Below are 22,461 nucleotides of genomic sequence, written 5' to 3'. Positions count from 1 at the left end.
CGCTATTTCAGTTCAGAATACCTATTTGCTGTGAGTGAGCCATTTGGGTCTTAATTTATAGCAGCTATAGGATCAAAAATGGTGCCTGTTTTTCTGGGCATGTCCAAAAGAACGGACAACACACACAAACACACACACACACACACACATTATATATATATATATATATATATATATATATATATATATATATATATATATATATATATATATATAAGACAGCCAGAGATTTCTTCAGTACAGATGCACATCAGACTCGAACTCTTACGGAAATCAGTGAAAAGCTGTGAGTAATGAGGATAATGGGCAAGGGGTACTACATTTGTAGTGTGTGTATAAGTTGAGAATCTGCATCTGATGGGAAGCATACTAGGGTATTCTGTGTGGTTGCGATGACCACCATTTCCGGATGGCTCAGTGATCAGAGGCAACTATATGGGCTCCAACGGAATGCAATGCATGTTCTGCTATGTTCTCCCAAGCTAGCCACAAGGTTGTAAGGATTTCGTATGAGATGGAGTTCCGTTGCTCCAGATGGGCGGCTGACAAATGCTGAACGATCGTTTGTGGAGGGGCTGTAACACAACCTCCTAATGCATCCCACACATGCTCGATGGGATTTAAGATGGGAAAACGGCGAGCATATCTATTCGCCAAATATCCTCTTCTTCCAAGAACTCCTCCACCTTCGCTGTTTGATGCGGGTGCCTATTGTCATCCCTAAAAATGATGTCGTGGCCGAAAGCACCCCTGAAAAGACGCAGATGGGGAAAGACTAGCGTCACAATAGCGTTGGACACTGATTGTAGTGTTCTCAACGATTTGGACATGCAACGTAATGCCTCACCATACTGTAACACCTGGACCACCAAGACGATCATGTTCGACATTGTTGGATCTACAGTCATACAGCAAGATTTGAGAACACGTAATGCTGTCGAACATAACTGTCTTGATGGCCCACGCGGTATTGTGTGGGGAGGCATATGATGAATGAGCGTAATGACCTCAAAATCTGTAAGGACCATATACTCACATGTCAACGCTATTGTGGCTACTACCTCCCTAAGTGCGCCTTTTCAGGGACTGATTCGACCCTGACTTCATTTTTATGGATGACAATGCACACCCGCATTGAAGAACACAGCTGAATGGTTCTTGGAACGAGAACATATTCGGTGAATGAGCTGACCTGCCCGTTGGGGAAACGTATTGCACGACTTCGACATGCATCAAAGACCATGCAGCAGTTGTCAAACCGCACTGGTGGTGGACTGCAGTAGACTACCACAAGAATTTTTTCTCAACCTCGTGTCCAGCATAGGAGTACGTCGCAGCGCATGCACTGCCATCCTTGGTGATCGCACACCCTATTAACCATGTCCCGCATTTCTAATGACCAGGGGCCCATCATGAATCGTGGCGACTTCAGTATAATTATTGTTTTTGAATTAAAGTGTTATTTTTGTTCATGTCTTTGCGTGTTTCTCTCAGTTAAATTCTATGTAACAGTGTAGCAGTTTCTTTCTATGTATCGTCCAAGCTTATGTTACTTGGTAGTGACATAAAATGCAAAAGTTACTTTCGTCCTTAACTTTTAGACACTATTGTACTTTATGAACCCTCTTATGACTATTCGCTAGGTGCAACAAGGTTAATACTATGTTATTTTCAGACGAATAATTTAGTTGTCACGTATTCAAAAAGTTGACGAACCATCAAACAAGTCCATATTTTTTTATGCAGATCTCTGTAGTGCAGTATCCTGCTTTGCGACATCGAGAACCCTGTGCAAACTTGGAGGGAGGGGGGGGGGGGGGGCATAAAAACAGCTGTATTGAAGCATTTCTTTGTGTTTTTTCTATAACTGTTCCACCTCCGTTCCATGAGAAAAGATACTTAAACCTTTCTTGTACAGCGTTAAGTTTCCTACAGCTTGCATTGATTAAACGTCTTTTTGTACCACATACCCACCAAGATACGGAGCTTCAATGTCACGATAAATTTCTCAAATCGTCAAAACACTGTAAAACATGCATTTTTCAGTATGATAACTTCAATTTTAAAGATTTTTTTTTTAAAAACATAGGCATACCTGCCACTAACGGTTAACGTTAACCAACCCCAAGAAGCCCTTGAAAATAAACTGATAATTTCTGCTTTGGTTGGACGCCAGGTCCGGCGATGTCCTCGGAAGCCTTAATGTGGTTGGCATCCTCCACCTTCGAGATTTCTTAGTGTTGGTGGTCATATTACCGGTACCATACTATAGACTGTGTGTTTCTATACGTGTACCCTAACGAAGAAAAAAATGTTAAGTTTAGGATGTTGGTTTAGAACCTGCGTGTCGAATGTGTACGAGAAATGAGGTCATTTGAGCTATACTATAAGTGCGCATGTGCACTGCTAGGACATCTCAACCTTAAAGAACAAACGTTCCGTCAGGATTTTCCCAAATCCATGCCTGAAGGTTACTTAACTATTTGTCATACTCAAAAATCATGGCCCGGCATCTGATCAGATATTACGATGGTTCATACCCTACTGATGGCAATGAAGAGTTATGAAGGGCTGTCCGATGACCACTGCATAGCAGATAGTGTGATGCTTCGATGAATGTACGCTGTGTCTTCACCAGCGCAAAAATTCATTGAGGTATGTTCACGAACATATGAACAACACCTAGATACGAGGCCTTCCCATGTAACTAGGGTTTTCTTAACATTCACCATTCCTTGAGGATAAAGAGAGAGTCACTTAGCACAGTAACAAAAAAAATCCAAATGTGTGTGAATTCCTAAGGGCCCAAACTGCTGAGGTAACCGGTCCCTAGATTTCCACACTATGTAAACTAACTTAAACTAAATTACGCCAAGAAGAACACACATACACCCATGTCCGAGGGATGACTCGAACCTTCGGCGGGACGGGCCGCGCAGTCCGTGACATGACGGCTCAAACCGCGCGGCAGAACAGTAACAATTGGTCACGAAGAATAGCAATACGGTTCTGCATATTCTGATCCATAGTTCAAGTTTCCGCCACTATTTGGTCCTATTATTGCGGCCCTGCAGTTTATGAAAGTGGTGAGAAATTTCCAAATCCAAGATGGAAGCAGCCACCACATGCCTCCACCCCCTCAAATGGTTCAAATGGCTCTGAGCACTATGGGACTTAACTTCTGAGGTCATTAGTCCCCTAGAACTTAGAAGTACTTAAACCTAGCTAACCTAACGACATCACACACATCCATGCCCAAGGTAGGTTTCGAACCTGCGACCGTAGCGGTTGCGCGGCTCCAGATTGTAGCGCCTGGAACCGCTCGGCCACTCCGGCCGGCCCCATCCTCTCACTTATCTATCAGGTGATAAGCTTTGAACTCCTAATCTATGACACCATCATTATCGCACGTGACAGGTCACAATTTCTCTACCCTTCCCCACCTCCACCTTCCTCCCAGCTCTGTAGCCATTAACTGTGTAGTACTTAAAAGAAACAACCAATGACAGCGTGTTTTTGTGGTCTTTAAAATGAAACAGGAACCCACAACTACTCTCAGAGCAGCTATCTTGACTGCGCTCAAAAGCATCCCAACGATCTGAACTTTTTCTTTTGCAACATGTTCAAAAGTATTTATCCAAAAACAGTTACATAAAAAGTGTAACTTGCAGTACTTGCAAATTTGTCAATAAAACATGCACACATGAATCGCGGTGTTTCCAAAGCAATTACATTCTTGGAATAAAAGTGTTATTTCTGCTTGGCAGACTATACAGGACTGTAGCAGTTCTTTCTGTATGTGCACCAAGTTTCATCGAGCTGTGGAGCAACAAATTATGCGGAAGTTTTGCACACCAGTGTAGTAACCAAAGTGTTTCCGCAAGCCAGGCACAAGTTGTGAAGGTTTTGTATCTTAATTATGAGCAGCTGCTTCATTGGACTTGCTGCAATAGCGACGCTGCTCCTAAAGTTCGAACAGGGAAACAACAAATATATCAGCATGGATCTGATATACCTGAAGGACATCGTAGTTAGTGACGAGGAACAGTCAGTTCAGGCTCGTAAATGGGCAGCTGGTACGTTCATAAACAAGGGCAGTTTAATGGAGTTAAGTACGGCTTTATAAAAATGCATTATCTTCACGACGTATAGGAGCTGGTCACAGTGTAGCAATTAGTACAGCGTGCGAAGTAAAAGCTTTCAGTGGCCACATGCAGGTGCAGTGTTCCGGAGGATATCTTTGTCTTAACTCCAGATGGGCATTGTGGTGGGAGCGTCCTGTGTCTACCTGTCAAGCGCTTATTTGCAAGTCCAACAAGCGTCAGGCCTTCCCAATCACCTGTTTTAATTATCACGCATGAGTCTGCCTGTTTGTAACTAGCCCGAACGTCACTCTAATCTGATAAATTGTATTGCATGGTCTGCGACATCATAGCAACGAGCTTGTGATGCAGGCAGACGGCTAGCCATGAGTAAGCAGAAATGTCTCTTCCATTCGGGTGTAGAGCCTGCATGCAGTGGGTTATTGCAGTCAGTGAACAACTAGTGCAACAGGCCATTTTATACATATGAACCAAAAAAATATGTTTACCATAAAACTTGTTCTTTATTCAGCACTGCTCTTCACTTGCAGTTTCTCTGTTGAGGTAATTAACCCGTGACTCTGTTATTTCAGTTATGGATGCTATGAATATGTAGACGAGAAACCACTCATACGGACACGTTATAAAACCTAACACACGTCGCTTTTGTATTTTTAGACTTATTAGACAGCTAAAAAGTCACGCAAGTTCAGTCTTAGCGTCTCTGTATGCACTAAATGGTCAGGAAACTTCCAGCTCTGTTTTGGAGGTATCTGAGTATTGACGTATGATGTGACGATACGTTTTATTTATTTGAAAGGTACGACAAGGGTGACGGTGAAAAGTCGCATTAATTTAGGCGATGTTGAGGAAATTAGATCACGAAGTAGTGTATGAGTTTTGCTACTTGAACAGCAACATGACAGACGATGGACGAAGCAGAGCTGGCTTGAGTCCTTGAGCACAGTAATCTTTATGAATCAGTCCGCCTAAACCATTTAAGAATTTTCTGGTATGTTACGTCACGCTACTGTAATTAATATAAATTTGTGAATATCATCTAACAACATTATTCAGCGAGGATTCCGAAATCATGGTGCACAGTGGTTTTATTCGCTTGAGTGCGTTAGAGGAAGTGAAGGAGAAATAATCGTGCTTCCTAAAAATGACAGCCTCAGTTGGAAATGGAAACCATACTTTCAGCATACCATTCAAGCATGAATCCACTAAACCACTGATTTAAAATCTGTTGAGTCCATGATTTTGTTGGAATGGAAGGAGCGCCACACTGGATTGGAATTCACATGGCATCTTGCTCGTATTCTTCTAATAAACATTGTAATCCATCTTCCACCCTTCCTTACTGCATAGGTTTAAGTCAAAATTGTGCCTCTCAATTTTCCTACCACCTCACCCCCCCCCCCCCCTCCCACACACACACCAGCAGGTGCGTAAACATAGAAATACACACAGAGGAGAGAAAGAAGTGGGAGAGGGGGGAGGGAGAGAGAGAGAGAGAGAGAGAGAGAGAGAGAGAGAGAGAGGGAGAGAGAGGGGAAGAAGTGATAGAGGAAATGTTGGCAGCAATTGTACTCAGAAATACGATAACAAACTCCAAATAAACACCCAGTTCTGCAGTCAAAACTACCAGTTTTCGTGTTAAACAGATTAATTATTAACTAATCATTAGCAATGAAGTATTCACGCCACCTAGTACAATAAGTACAAGGTCTGTAAAAAGAAGAATAACTTCGACGAGAAAGTGCATATAATTTCCGGAAATGATGAGTTTCTATGGCGCTCAAGCTGTGGCCTCAAGTAAGAGGAAGAGAACTCGCCAAGAAAAGCAAAAAATAACTGTTCGATTTGTTTCAGTGAAATAGATACTAATGTAACTATTTTAATTCTATGATTAACATACGTAAAAAGAAACTATCTTCCGTTCAAGAACACTCACGGAAGACGCCTCTCACAGAAAATGCGAAACGCGTCTGGGAAATTAAATATCAGTCCTGAAGAACGGAAAAAGTTCTTTTTTATGAGCGAATAATTTTAAATACTGAAGATCTTGTGAGTACAGCTTACAGTTAAACTTTATTAATTTATATGACTACACGTTTTGCTAACACCGTACTGCGAAGAATTGTTAATTATTTCTGTATCAAGTACAGACTCAATACGATTTTAATTGTGATTGACTCTAAACTGAATTTCGAAATTTCCATTGTTTACAGGATACATCATTTCCTTTCGCTCAGAGTCTAAGTTTCGATCTGCAACAGTTCATTTACAGTCGGAAGTTGTATCTCTATCTAACCCTATCACTCTAGATCTAGCAAATTAAAGTGTCATTACCAGTAAATGAAGAGCTCAGCCGCTCATATAGCTTCGCGTATATGCAGTCAGTTGAGACGTGTCACATCACTCTCGGGTTAACGGTTACTACGTGAGCAGGTGATAAGTGTTACGACAATGGTAGGTGTTTGTGCAGCTACAGTGAAAATTGTGAATAACTTTAAATATGGAATTACTCAGAGGTTTTTACTGATTCGTGACGTAATGGGGCAGTCAGCGTCTTGTAGCTCTGTTATTACTGCTTGCACTGAAATTTTTCAACTGCTTTTCGAACTGAAATAGTGGAAGTGAAATAATTTTGGAAAGAGCACGTTGTACAAATACTGAAGCTTACCTGTTGTGGATGTTGTAGAAAATGCGACTATGTGATCCACATATACTATAAACATGGATAGACGTACATACGAGGTGCGACAATAAAGTAACGAGACTGATGTGAAAAAAAATGTTCTTACCGTTTTAGTCAAGTTTAGTGTTGGGTTGTCTCCTTCAAAGTAGTTCCCTTCTGATTGCACACACTTTTTCCAGAGCATCTGCCTTTGATGGTAACATTTCTGGAACTCATCTTCTGTAATATCCTCCAAGACCCTCGTCACAGGTTTTTGGACATCTTGTGTTGTTTGAAAATGGTGTCCCTTGACCCCGCTTTGACTCTTGGAAATAGATAAAAGTCGTACGCAGCGATATCTGGTGAATAAGGTGGCTGTGGTAGTACTGAAATTTGTTTTGAGGTTAAAAATTGCTGTACTGACAGAGCAGTATGGGATGGCGCATTATCATGGCTCTAAGCACTATGGGACTTAACATCTGAGGCCATCAGTCCCCTAGACTTAGAACTACTTAAACCTAACTAATCTAAGGACATCACACACATCCATGCCCGAGGCAGGATTCGAACCTGCGACCGAAGCAGCAGCGCGGTTCCGGACTGAAGCGTCTAGAACCGCTCGGCCACAACGGCCGGCCCGCAATATCATGATGCACAATCAAATTATCAGCGATGTTGTTACGAACAAGAAGAACTCTTTTATGAAGTCTTTCTAAAATTTCTTTCTAGTAATACTGGTTAACTGTTTGTACAGGAGGCGCCCACTCTTTATGAACAATTCCCTTCGAATCAAATGAACACCCAAGCATGCATTTCTCTTTTGACTTTGACATGCGAGTTTTTCTTGGTCTTGGTGATCCCTTTGAGCACCATTGCGAACTTTGGCGTTTTGTCTCTGGATCGTACGGGAGAAAAAAAAAAAAAAAAACAACTTTCATCACCAGTGATAACATGGCTCAACAATTCTGGATTGATTACTGTTTTCACTAACAGATCGGCTGCCACATTTTTTATTTTTCTGTGTTTCTCGTTGTTGTGATGTGAGATTTTTGGGGACCATTTTTGCACAAATCTTTCTCATACCAAGATCTTCAATCATTATTAGATGAACTGTTTCTCGATTGATATTCAGTTCTTCTGCAATCATTTTCACGGATAATCTTCAATCAGATCGTACGAGTTCATGCACCCTGGCCAAGTTGACATCCGTCCAGTCTTCATCTTCAACATTCGTTCTGCCTTCACTAAACATTTTATGCCAACGAAAAACTTGAGCTCTTGACATAACCTCCTCTCCTTAAACCTTCTGTAGCTTACCGTAAGTTGTCATCGCGTTTTCACCCAGTTTAATGCAAAAAGAAATGGCATACTGTTGTGCAGTATTATGCAGTTCCATTTCTGTGATGAGAGACACAAACACGTGTTAACTTATTATAGCACAACTCACGACTGAGCAGTTGCATCGATGTGCCGCTTGGTCTAGAAGCAGCTTATAGACCAAGGTCAAAGATATTGTGCCTAAGCAAGCCTACAGGGTTGCCACATCTTGCAAAGAAAATCAGTCTCATTACTTTATTGTCGCAACTCGTATGTTCCACATCTCCTCCTAAACCACTGTCTCAATTTCAATTACACTTGGTAGTCTTACCATTTACTATCTGGAAAGAAGCACTGTGGGGATAAGAACCACCTACCTCTTAAAGGCGTCGGGTGGAGGTGGAACAGGCTCCTAGCTCACGAAGTGCAAACAGCCAGACCATATCCATCCAGTATTTGAGAATAAGAGCACATGACTTGCAACGAACTTTGCATATGATGTCAAAGCCTTATGAAAATTTCTCCCCTTCACACCACCAACAAAACGATGAAAGGAAAAAGAACTGTAACTACACTTTCGACTTTCACGCAAAAAACTGCTGCTTCAGTCAAGATATTTTAATTTATTACTTCTTTAATAATAATTATAGATGCAATATATTTTGCAGATATTATTCACAAAACAACCGAATGTTCCTGCAGAAATTCATCGTTGTATGACACATTGTTCAGGAGATGTCACGTCATAAACACTGAGACGAGTGAAAAGCTGCCGCATCATGCGCGACGGTTTAATTTATTACTTCTTCTCTACTAACTCTACTCGCAAGACATTTCGCAGACAGTATATGCAAACACCACTGAAAGTAACTGAATAATTGCGTCATTGTACGACACATGGTTAAGGAGATTTTTTTTCTTTAGTTATCCATCTTCCTACCGGATTGATGCAGTCCGCCACGAATTCCTCTCCTGTGCCAACCTTTTCATATTAGAGTAGCAATTCCAACCTGCGTCCACAATTATTTGCTTGATGTATTCCAATCTCTGTCTTCCGGTACAGCCTTTTCCCTTTACAGCCCCCTCTAGCACCACGGAAGTTATTCCCTAATGTCTTGAGAGATGTCCTACCATCTTGTCCCTTCTTCTTGTCAGTGTTTTGCATAAATTTCTTTCCTTGCCGATTCTATGGACAACCTCCTCATTCCTTATCGTATCAGTACATCTAATTTTCAACTTTCGTCTGTAGCACCACATCTCAAACGCGTCGATTCTCTTCCATTCCGGTTTTCCCACAGTCCATATTTCATCATCCAATGCTGTGCTTCTAACGTACATTCTCAGTAGTGTCTTCCCCAAATTAGATTCTATGTTTGTAACCAGCTGAGTTCTCTTGGCCAGGAGTGCACTTTTTGCCTGTTCTAGTCTTCTTTTTATGTCCTTCTTGCTCCATCTATCATGGTTTATTTTGTTGCCTCGATAGCAGAATTACTCAACTTCGTCTACTTCGTGATCCCTAATTCTAATCTTAAGTTTCTCACTGTTCTCATTTCTGCTAATTCTCATTACTTTCGACTTTCTTCGATTTACTCTCAATCTATATCCTGTACTCAATAGACTGTTCATTGTGTTCAACGGATCCTGTAATTCTTCTTCACTTTCACTAAGGATAGCAATGACGTCAGCAGATCTTATCGTTGATAACCTTTCACCTTAAATTTAATCCCACTCTGGAACCTCTCTTTTATTTGCGCCTTTGCTTCTTCGATGAATAGCTTACTTCGTGCTTAGTTTTCCAGTCTCATTGTTCTTTCCTGGTTATTGTATGTATTGTATATTACTTGTCTTTCCCTACAGCTTCCCCTACTTTTCTCAGAATTTTGAACACCTTGCACCATTTGAAGTTACCGAAAGTCCAGGTCTACAAATCCTGCAAACGTGTTTTGATTTGTCTTTAGCCTTGCTTCCATTATCAACTACAACGTCAGAAAAGCCTCTCTGGCAACTTTACCTTTATTAAAGCCAAACTGATGGTCATTTGATGGGAAATCGATTGCAGTGAATAGAATATTGTTTAAACATTTTAGAAATTGTGCGGAATGTTGTTAATTTAAACAATTTGTGGAATACAAGCCGGAGTAAGGAATATAGTTTATTTGTTTATTTAAATAATTTGGCGGGAAATCGATTGCAATGTATGGAATATTGTTTAAATAATTTAGACATTGTGTGGAATATTGTTTATTTAAAAGATTTATGGGATACAAGACAGTGTTTGAAATACAGTTTATTCATTTATTTAAAGAATTTGTCGGGACATGCACTTCAGTGTATGGAGTGCTGTTTATTTAAACAATTTTCAGGCTACAAGGCAGTCTATGGAATATACTGTTTATTTAAAGAATGTGTGAGGAAATCGATTGCAGTGTGTAGGATATTTAAAAAATTGCGATGCTTTTCAATGCCCGTAACGTAATTACTCTGTCACAGATTGCTTAAGCATATCTGAAAAACCTTCTCATGTCTGGGCTTTCATGCGGGCAGCCTGGAGTCGGGGCGCGCCTCAGGGCCTTTGGTGGCCTCACCGCTGTCGACTGTTGGCGGCTCCAAAGCCCCGTGAAGTATCGCGCTAATACCTGGAAAAAAAGTATGAAATAGCGGCAACCCTTTGATATTGGTACCTGTGAAATTCAAGTACCAACTCATCTGCATGCTATGTCCTTAAACAATCTGCATAACATTTGCTTGCAATACCACTATTTGAAACAATAAATTGATCAATCGTAAATTTGATGTTGCGATTGGGTTTTTAAAGTACTATAAATCCCTTAGCCGGTTCTCTCTGCTATATTAGAAAGAAGGAGGTGAAGGAGGAAGGGTCTTCTGTGTGATAGAATAGAGAAAACAGCAAATACCACGGCCAGACAGAGTCCACTGTGATGTATTGAGAAGCACTCAACATACCATCCAATTCATAGCAGTAGTTGTCATGGCTAGATGTCGGAGATCGCTGAAACACTCACCCTTGCCACACGTTCATCTCCCGAGGTCCACAGTGCGCCAGGCCTCTCATTTGCCAAAGGAACCAACGCTGAGAAATCGGCGAAAACTACCACCGTGGCCAGAGCTGCAGTCGTGGACGCATATGTATGCCAAAGTGCACCAGTCTGTCCCCTGGCCTCCCTGCAGCTTCGTCCATGTCATCGTCCCAGTTTAATTCAGAACTGGCCAGAAGTCGGAGAGCGCTATGTCTACCGCCTTCTGCACCCTGTGGAGAAACAGGGTGAGCTGAGTTAATGCGACAGGACCGTGTTCAGACTACTCTGTGGAATAGGAACTTGTCGTAGCTTCGCCAACCGTGTACAGATGAAAGGCCAGCGCCAACGAAGCTTCCTCCTGCAACACGAGGCTTTCATAACTCAGAGTATATCCAGGTCAGCATTCGAGTGTGGACGGACCACATGTTATATCCGGAGTGATGCTGGGATGCGGATCCACAATATCCCCCATCGGGTATAGTGTTTGAAGATGGATCTGCTGCATGTTATACCCAGAGCGATGTTCAGAGGCAGATCCACAATACGCCACATCCAGGATAGGGCTCGAATCAACGACACATTATGTCCGGAGATGTTTTCTATGTTCGAAGTTGGATCTACCAGGTGGAGGACTGTCCACAATGCATGCACAAACACAGACATACAGAAAACAGAGCAGCGTACTGCAGCTGTAGAATATGTGGTTGGAGGTGGCTATGCATTCGACTACAGTGCTATAGTATGCAGTCTGATCAGAAAAACAGTCCATTTGCGCTGTATGTTCGCAACTGTTCTACATTTCCAAGCAGTATTGGAAAACTGAGCGAGATGTATCTCATGATCGTGTATGAGAGGTCTGGTGTGCACCGTGTGGACCTCGGGACATGAGTGTGAGGGATGTGCGAGTGTTTCACCGATCTCTGACGTCTAGTCCAGGCAACTACTGCTACAGATTGGATGCTGGTATAAGTGTGTCATGTACAGTGCTTCTCAATATATCACAGTGGAATCTGTCTTGCAGTGGTATTTGTTGCTTTGTTGTCTCTGTTGTATCATGCAGTAGACCCTTCCACATCCTCCTCCTTCCGAATGTAGCAAAGAGGACCAGCTTAGGAATTATATAGTGCTTTAAAAACCTAACCGCAACATCAAATTCCTGACTGATCAATTTATTGCTTTCGATAGTAGTATAGCAAGCATACACACCAGTTCAAACCCTCTGCAGATTGTTTAAGGACATAGCATGCAGCTGAGCTGAAATCTAAATTTCTCAGGTACCAGTATGAAAGAGTTGCGCTATCTGACGCTTTCGTTTAGGGATTAGCGCGATACTTCACGAGGCTGTAAATTGTTTAAGCAAATATTATTCCATACACTGCGGTCAATTGCCTGACAAATTCACTATATTCCAAACACTGCCTTGTATTATATAAATTGTTTAAATAAACAATAATCCACACAAGTTCTAAATTATTTACACTATATCTCATGCAGTGTAGTCGGCTTCCCGCCAGTTTTTTTTAAATAAATAAACTATATGCCATACAGCACATTTTATCCCATAAATTGCTTAAATCAACAATATTTCACAAAATGTCTAAATTCTTTGAACAATAATCCATACACTACTATCAATTTCCCACCAATAAGCAGAGTCTTTTTCCTGCCAATTTCCAGGTGGGGAGGAAGAGCGCATTGGGGGGTTTCCCAGAGGGGGAGGGGGTAACTAATTGATGGATTTAATTACTTAATCAATCCAGTTGATTCAAAAGTGAGCTTGTATTGGCAAATGGTGTTTGCTGAGGGGTGAGGGAGGAGAGGGGGAGGAGGATGGGGAGGGGCAAGGAAGGGGAGGGGAATGGGAGGGAGAGCGTGGGGTTTTCTTGGAGAACATTTACCCAAACACAAGGCTGAGGGCCTATCAATCAAAAGGACAGATTATCCGCAGGAGGTCATAATCCAGTTGGCTGAACAATAGGTTAAGGACCTATCAATCAGAAGAGAACTATTTGGTCCCTGAATGTATACTTTCTCCTGAACGTATATAACCTGCACTAACAAGGTGTCCTGATTTTTCCATACTACTCCTTGGTACTCCTTTCAATCCTATATCTGATATCTAAATCTATACATGACTAGTATGTAATATAGCTGGAATCCTTCCATATTTTCAAGCCTTTTCCAATTATACCTACTCCTTTTGTGATTCTTGGAGAGAGTACTCACTATTACTAGCTGAAATTTATTGGAGAACTCTCATTGAACTTTCTCACATTGAGAAGTCAAAAGGAGCAATCTGTTTTACTTGGTACAAACTTTCTACACACAACATTGTATAAATATCTCTTTATTTATAAACGACTGGTTTTGACAGACTTTGTTGTCAACTTCAAGTATACCAAATTTTTTTCAATAAAATGTGTTCATTTTGAGTTGGACCTCACAAGTTGTCAGGAAAATAAAATGTAGCACATTATACAAAAGTTTGTCATAAATAAAACATTTAAAATCAAAAAGCACCTTGTGCACGTGGCCATGGGTGCTATGTATATGGGCGTGACCATGTGCACAAGATGCTTTTCAATTTAAATGTTTTATTGAAGACAAATCTTTATATAATGAACTACATTTTATCTACCATTTTATCTACATGACTACTTGACATGAGGAACAACTCAAAATGAATACATTTTATGACAATAATTTTTTAAGTCCTGAAGATGACTGTGAAGTTTGTTGAAAATGAATGCTTGTAAAAAAGAAAAGAAACATTTATGTGAAGTCAGCTTTAGAAAGTTTTATCAGTTAGTCTTTTGCTCTCTCATTCCTAACGGCAAGCCCATATTCTTCTGTAACTATTTCTTCTACTTTTTCCCCTACAACCACTTTCCTATCCCCCATGAATATCAGATTTTCGTCTCCAGTTGCGTACTGAATTACTCATTCAGTTTCCTCATATTCTTTCTCCATTTCTACATCTTTTGCTTCCGACATCGGCATGTATACCTGAACTATTGTAGACAGTGATGGTTTATGTCGAATCTGATGAGAAAAACTCTGTCTCTGAACCGTTCACGTTCACTCACTCTCTGCCCTACCATGCTATTCATAAAGCATCCTACTCATGTTATTCCATTCTCTGCTGCTGGTACTGCCCTATACTCATCTGACCAGAAATTTTTCTCTTCTATCCCTTTCACATTAGGAGATATGGTATCACAAACATTGAGCTACCTGGAAACGGAACTCCAGGCCTAAATTCCATAGAGGTACATGTGAAATATGGGTACAAATATGTGTGAAATATATTAATATATTTGAAATAAATGTGACATATGCGTACGCAGACAATGTCGGCAGTGAAAAGGTCTTTCTAAATCCCTGGATCGATATCAACCGAACTTGAGCACAAATAACTTTATATGTGACAAAAACTACTGTGCGGGCAAGAACAAGCAACCTCCTATTGGTGTGGGGATGATAACGTGGAAAAGGGATAACGGAGGAGGAGATGAACAGATAGGCAGAGAAAAGGAAAAGGTGGATTTGGACAGTGAGAAGGAAGAGAGGGAGACCAAGACAGTAAGGAGAAAATAGACAGAGGAAGGGAAGAGGAGATGGACACAGAGAGAGAGGAGGAGATGGACAGAGAAAGAGGAGATTGACAGAGAGAAGGGGAGGAGTAGACGGGCAAAGAGAGACAGAGGATGAGCAGGTAGACAGAGAGACAGTGGGGAGTATGAACAGAGAGATGGGCTGAAGGAGATGGACAGGATGAGTGGGAAGGAGCAGATGAACTAATAGAATTGGAATAAATACACACCTGGTCAATGCGGGGTATTTAGCTAATAATTAAATACAAAGTTAACTGAGTGCAGTCAGTTGTGAAATATTTGCCTATATTCTTAAACTAGTTTTCGAACATCCTCAAGCTTATTTCCAAATGGGCATTCAGAAGTTACGTATTTATTGTTGTAGAGTGGCGCTGGGTGCTGACTTTGTGAATAGAAGATAGGAAACACTTAATGTGTCACATGAATGACAGTTGCATGGAAAGTTGCGAATATCGACGGCGTCGATTACATTTTCCTTGAACACTGCCGATTGAGTCAATAACTATTTACTAAAGACACTGTCACCATAAATCCGCCAGTACGCAGCATGTGCTGTAAAACTTACGTATGTTACGAAGATCCTTTCTCAAAGACATAAAATTTTTCGTTTATAAACAGCTCTTCGTTTTCGATTTGAACATAAAATAGATGTTAAGTGGTCAAATACTTTGGTCTTGACTTGTGTTAAAATGAATGTTGAATAAAACAGTAATGAGAGAGTCTGATGTTTTCTAAATTCTTTTCACAGATCCAGTACATCTACATATACATCTACATCCATACTCCGCAAGCCACCTGACGGTGTGTGGCGGAGGGTACCTTGAGTACCTCTATCGGTTCTCCCTTCTATTCCATTCTCGTATTGTTCGTGGAAAGAAGGATTGCGGTATGCCTCTGTGTGGGCTCTAATCTCTCTGATTTTATCCTCATGGTCTCTTCGCGAGATATACGTAGGAGGGAGCAATATACTGCTTGACTCTTCGGTGAAGGTATGTTCTCGAAACTTTGACAAAAGCCCGTACCGAGCTACTGAGCGTCTCTCCTGCAGAGTCTTCCACTGGAGTTTATCTATCATCTTCGTAACGCTTTCGCGATTACTAAATGATCCTGTAACGAAGCGCGCTGCTCTCCGTTGGATCTTCTCTATATCTTCTATCAACCCTACCTGGTACGGATCCCACACTGCTGAGCAGTATTCAAGCAGTGGGCGAACAAGCGTACTGTAACCTACTTCCTTTGTTTTCGGATTGCATTTCCTTAGGATTCTTCCAATGAATCTCAGTCTGTCATCTGCTTTACCGACGATCAACATTATATGATAATTCCATTTTAAATCACTCCTAATGCGTACTCCCAGATAATTTATGGTATTAACTGCTTCCAGTTGCTGACCTGCTATTTTGTAGCTAAATGATAAAGGATCTATCTTTCTGTGTATTCGCAGCACATTACACTTGTCTACATTGAGATTCAATTGCCATTCCCTGCACCATGCGTCAATTCGCTGCAGATCCTTCTGCATTTCAATACAATTTTCCATTGTTACAACCTCTCGATACACCACAGCATCATCCGCAAAAAGCCTCAGTGAACTTCCGATGTCATCCACAAGGTCATTTATGTATATTGTGAATAGCAACGGTCCTATGACACCCCCCTGCGGCACACCTGAAATCACTCTTACTTCGGAAGACTTCTCTCCATTGAGAATGACATGCTGCGTCCTGTTATCTAGGAACTCCTCAATCCAATCACACAATTGGTCTGATAGTCCATATGCTCTTACTTTGTTCATTAAACGACTGTGGGGAACTGTATCGAACGCCTTGCGGAAGTCAAGAAACACGGCATCTACCTGTGAACCCGTATCTATGGCCCTCTGAGTCTCGTGGACGAATAGCGCTAGCTGGGTTTCACATGACCGTCTTTTTCGAAACCCATGCTAATTCCTACAGAGTAGATTTCTAGTCTTCAGAAAAGTCATTATACTCGAACACAATACGTGTTCCAAAATTCTACAACTGATTGACGTTAGAGATATAGGTCTATAGTTCTGCACATCTGCTCGACGTCCCTTCTTGAAAACGGGGATGACCTGTGCCCTTTTCCAATCCTTTGGAACGCTACGCTCTTCTAGAGACCTACGGTACACTGCTGCAAGAAGGGGGGCAAGTTCCTTCGCGTACTCTGTGTAAAATTGAACTGGTATCCCATCAGGTCCAGAGGCCTTTCCTCTTTTGAGCGATTTTAATTGTTTCTCTATCCCTCTGTCGTCAACTTCGATATCTACCATTTTGTCATCTGTGCGACAATCTAGAGAAGGAACTACAGTGCAATCTTCCTCTGTGAAACAACTTTGGAAAAAGACATTTAGTATTTCGGCCTTTAGTCTGTCATCCTCTGTTTCAGTACCATTTTGGTCACAGAGTGTCTGGACATTTTGTTTTGATCCACCTACCGCTTTGACATAAGACCAAAATTTCTTAGGATTTTCTGCCAAGTCAGTACATAGAACTTTACTTTCGAATTCATTGAACGCCTCTCGCATAGCCCTCCTCACACTACATTTCGCTTCACGTAATTTTTGTTTGTCTGCAAGGCTTTGGCTATGTTTATGTTTGCTGTGAAGTTCCCTTTGCTTCCGCAGCAGTTTTCTAACTCGGTTGTTGTACCACGGTGGAAAAATCTCCTACGATCTTGCTTGGCACATACTCATCTAACGCATTATGTACGACGGTTTTGAACTTTGTCCACTGATCCTCAACACTATCTGTACTTGAGACAAAACTTTTGTGTTGAGCCAACAGGTACTCTGAAATCTGCTTTTTGTCACTTTTTCTAAACAGAAAAAACTTCCTACCCTTTTTAATATTCCTATTTACGGCTGAAATCATCGATGCCGTAACCGCTTTATGATCGCTGATTCCCTGTTCTGCGTTAACTTTTTCAAATAGTTCGGGTCTGTTTGTCACCAGAAGGTCTAATATGTTATCGCCACGAGTCGGTTCTCTGTTTAACTGCTCAACGTAGTTTTCAGATAAAGCGCTTAAAAAAATTTCACTGGATTCTTTGTCCCTGCCACCCGTTATGAACGTCTGAGTCTCCTAGTCTATATCCGGCAAATTAAAATCTCCACCCAGATCTATAACATGGTGGGGAAATCTACTCGAAATATTTTCCAAATTATCCTTCAGGTGCTCAGCCACAACAGCTGCTGAGCCAGGGGGCCTACAAAGACATCCAATTACCATGTCTGAGCCTGCTTTAACGGTGACCTTCACCCAAATCATTTCACATTTCGGATCTCCGTCAATTTCCTTCGATACTATTGCCCTTCTTATCGCTATAAACACGCCTCCCCCTTCACTGTCCAGCCTGTCTCTGCGGTATACATTCCAATCTGAGTTTAGGATTTCATTACTATTTACATCTGGTTTCAGCCAACTTTCTGTCCCTAGTACTATATGGGCGTTGTGACCGTTTATTAATGAGAGCAGTTCTGGGACCTTTCTGTAGACGCTCCTGCAGTTTACTATTAGCACATTAATATTGTTATTCCCTGTTGCATTTTGCCTACTCCTACCTCGCTGCGTCTCAGGAGGCGTCTTGTCGGGCCTAGGGAGGGGATTCTCTAACCTAAAAAACCCCCATGTGCACTCCACACGTACTCCGCTACCCTTGTAGCCGCTTCCGGCGTGTAGTGCACGCCTGACCTAGACTCACTCTACGAAAACAAATAAGTAAATTCTCAATGCCCCATGAGAAGATGAGCCTGAAAAGACTCCAAAAGTAGTCTGTGGAAATAGAAAAATATTTTACAACTGAATGGTTGCATTTAAAATTATTTGTTCACTATAAGTAGCGTTACCAAGGTATTTATTTTTAGCTGTGCATTCACGCCCATACCACGCAGTGGTTGGCCTTGTGATTAATATTTATGACGTCATATCTCCTGAACTACGTGTCATACAGTGACATAATGTTGTAGATTCATTCAACGGCATATTCCGAAAAATGTGTGACGAATACAGCTGGTAGTAAACAAGAAATTTAGTGTCATAACTCATGCGGTACTCTTACTACATGAAGAGCCGAAAAGTAGAAAGCGAAAACTTTTTTCCTTTCGTTATTTTGTAGTGGTTGACAGCAGGGAAAAATTTCGTGATTGCTCAAAATTATGTGTATGTGAAGTCTTACGGGACTTAACTGCTAAGGTCATTAGTCCCTAACCTTACACACTACTTAACCTAAATTATCCTAAGGACAAACACACACACACACACATGCCCGAGGGAGGACTCGAATCTCGCCGGGACCAGCCGCACAGTCCATGACTGCAGCGCCCTAGACCGCTCGGCTAATCCCGCGCGGCTCAAAATTATGTGAAAAGTTTGTTGCAAGTCACTAAGTGTTCTCTCTCTGAAATTCTGGACGCCTGAAGTCTGGGAATCCACACATCGCTGGTTACGCTTCTTTTTCACATCAACCCCTACCCCTTTGACAGGTAGGTTGTTCTCGACCCGCACAAAGATTGTTGCCTGACGGCAAGGTATATGTGTAACAAGTTTGGTTGAAATCGGGCCAGTGGTTTAGGAGATGTGAAACATGCATTGAAACACGCATACACATACTCTGATGGAAAAAAAAATCGCAACACCAAAATATAATTATGTAGAGTAATCAAATTTCAGGCATATGTATTGAAGTGATTAACATTCCAAGATCACAGGTTAATGACAGCGCGAGATAAGCCGTTGCAAATGTGGAATGATGGTACGTTAATAGCCAGTGCAACCACCAGAATGTTGAGTGCAAGCACGTAAACGTATTCCATGCCTGATGCACTTGGTCGGTCAATACAGGGACGGTTAATACTGTTTATGGATGACGCTGAAGTTGACATCCGCTGATGCCCCTTATCAGATCTAGTGATTGAGCAGGCTAAGGCAACAAGTAAACAGACTGTAGAGCCTGCTGGGTTAGCGATATGTGGTCGAGCGATATCCTGTTGAAAAACACACTACAGCGTTCTGTTCATGAGGGGCAGCACAACAGGTCGAATGACAAGATTCGCTTACATATTTGCAGTCATGATGATGTCATAGATTCCGTGTATCTATCACGCAGACAGGTTGGTTGAGGCACTCAACTGACCTTCTTCTAAACAACACACAACCGTAACTGGAATCGAGACAGAACTAGTTTTCATCTGATAACACAGCAGACCGCCCCCTTGCCTTCCAATGAGCTCTCGCTTGACACCACTGAAGTTGCAAGTAGCGGAAGTTTGGGGTAAGTGAAATGTACGCTACAGGGCGCCTGTATCGGATGTTTTCTTGAAGTGACCAATCTACAACAGTTCGTTGTGTCACTGTGGTGAAACTGCTCTTCAAATTGCTTCTGAACATGCATTATACGTTCCAGAGCCATACACCAAAGACGATGGTCCTCCCTCTCGGTAGCGTCACATAGCCGTCCGGGGCCCAGTCTTCTTGCGACCGTACGTTGTTGTGACCAACGCTGCCAGAAACATTCCTGCGATGCTTTCTGCACCATTGCAGAAGGAACAGCCAGCTTGTCGTAGCCCTGTTACACGACTTCCTTCTGAGGTGTTGATAATGGTGTCTTTCTTGCCTAACTTCAACTCACAATGTCCAGTCTCGAAGGTAACTACCATTCACGACTGTTACAGTGTGTATTTAAAGCAGATCTGATTTTTTTCCTGTTAGTGACGCTAACTCTTATGTAGAAACATGAACATCAACTTTCCTTCCCCTCCCGTCGGAAGTTCGAGTCCTCCATCCGGCTTGGGTGTGTGTGTTGTTCTTAGCATAGTTTAAGTAGTGTCTACGTCTAGGGACCGATGACCTCAGCAGTTGGGTTCCATAGGAACTCACACACAACCTAACCTAACCTAACCTAACCTAACCTAACCTAACCTAACCTAACCTACTTTCCTTAATATCTCACAACTCCTACTTGCTGTCGCAAATTTTTTTTTTTTTAAAAATGGCTCTAAGCACTACCAGACTTAACGTCTGAGGTCATCAGTCCCCTAGACCTAGAAATACTTAAACCTAACTAACCTAAGGACATCACACACATCCATGCCCGAGGCAGGATTCGAACCTGCGACCGTAGCAGCAGCGCGGTTCCGGACTGAAGCGCCTAGAACCACTCGGCCACAGCGGTCGGCCAAATTTTTTCCCTTCGGTATAAAGACAGACTGATATTATTTATAGGTAACGTATTTCTGTCTCTTGTTGGTTGTAACAAAGGCTTTACTAGTGGTCACAGCGGTTCTCGTCAGATCACCGAACGTAAGCGCTGTAGGGCTTGGAGGGCACTTGGATGGGTCACCGACCGCGTCTGCCGAGTGCTGTTGGCAAGCGGGATGCACTCAGGCCTTGCGAAGCCAATTGAGGAGCTACTTGATTGAAAAGTAGCAGTTTCGGTCACGAAAACAGACACCGGTCGAGAGAGCGGTGTGCTGACCACAGGCCTCTCCTATCCGCATCCGGTGATCCCTTAAGGGCCGAGGATGACACGGCGACCGGTCAGAACCGTTGAGCCTTCAAGGCCTGTTCGGGCGGTGTTTGTTTCTTCTTGTTTCGGCGGATGAAGATTCTGCTATGGACTGAGAATCCTGGCAGATGTTGAAAAGAATGACACATTTCAAGTGAATTAGAAAGGAATAAGGAAGAACTTACCTGGTTACAAGCGTCCGAAATGGGAGCTCAAGACAAAAGCGTGACCAAGAGCCGTCCGTAGGATGGCGACTTGAGCGTCTGCACGCATCGCATGGGCTGGAGCGAGTCTGGGCGACCCCAGCAGGTCGCGGCGGGCAATCGCGACCGTAAAGAGCAGCTGACGATAGCTGCCGGCAGCTGATACAGGCCGCCAACTTAACGGCGGCGCAATTAGGCGGCGCGACGGCGCGGCCGGGCCGCACTTTGCATATTAACAGGCCTCCGGCGGCAGCCTGCACGGGCCTCAGCTTCCGGGAGCGGCCATTCGAGCGCTCTGCCCGCGCGCCCCTGCCTACTGATCGCCTAATTTGGCCGCACTCTCAGGTAATGCCGCTAACGACTGCAACCCTTTACCGCGTTTCTACGTGTAGTGGAAACCGTTCGTACTGCATCAGCGACATCTCCTCTGCCGACTAAAACTATGTGCGTCTTCGCGATACAGCACCCTGCCACGTTCCCCGCCATTCCCCCCTCACGAACACACACGCAAGTGCAAGCAGACCTGTGACTGCAGACGAAACACTTTCGTCGCTAGTGATCACAGGTTACACGACGGGAAATCCACACCTGGCAGTGGTGTGCCCTGACAAGCAGACAAGGCTATGACGACCGAGTTTAACAATAGCAAAGAGGAAATTCTGTCCCCCGCTGTCTTATGTGAATTGCGAGTTGGCAGCCCCATGACCATTCTCACCTTCGATATGCACTTAGGGACTCAATAAACGTACTTGCAGTAAATCTAGCCTCGGAAACAGTACGAATTAGCGTGATACGACATGGGCAAGCAACAGGAACAAGAGAAAATGATTAACTGAAGATAGGAAAGTTACCACTTGGAACGACGGGAATTGTTCTTAAGGAAGTTTGGTACGTTACTAGCAGGTCTCAAGACTTTAATTTTCAGAGTTCTTCTACAGCTCAACGTTTCAAAGTTTTTGTCTCAACTGCTTGTAGTTCATATTTCACACCTTACAAGTA

This window comes from Schistocerca piceifrons, chromosome 2, assembly GCF_021461385.2.
Source record: "Schistocerca piceifrons isolate TAMUIC-IGC-003096 chromosome 2, iqSchPice1.1, whole genome shotgun sequence".
NCBI classification, from domain to species: Eukaryota; Metazoa; Arthropoda; class Insecta; order Orthoptera; family Acrididae; genus Schistocerca; species Schistocerca piceifrons.
This window is presented reverse-complemented; position numbering follows the sequence as displayed.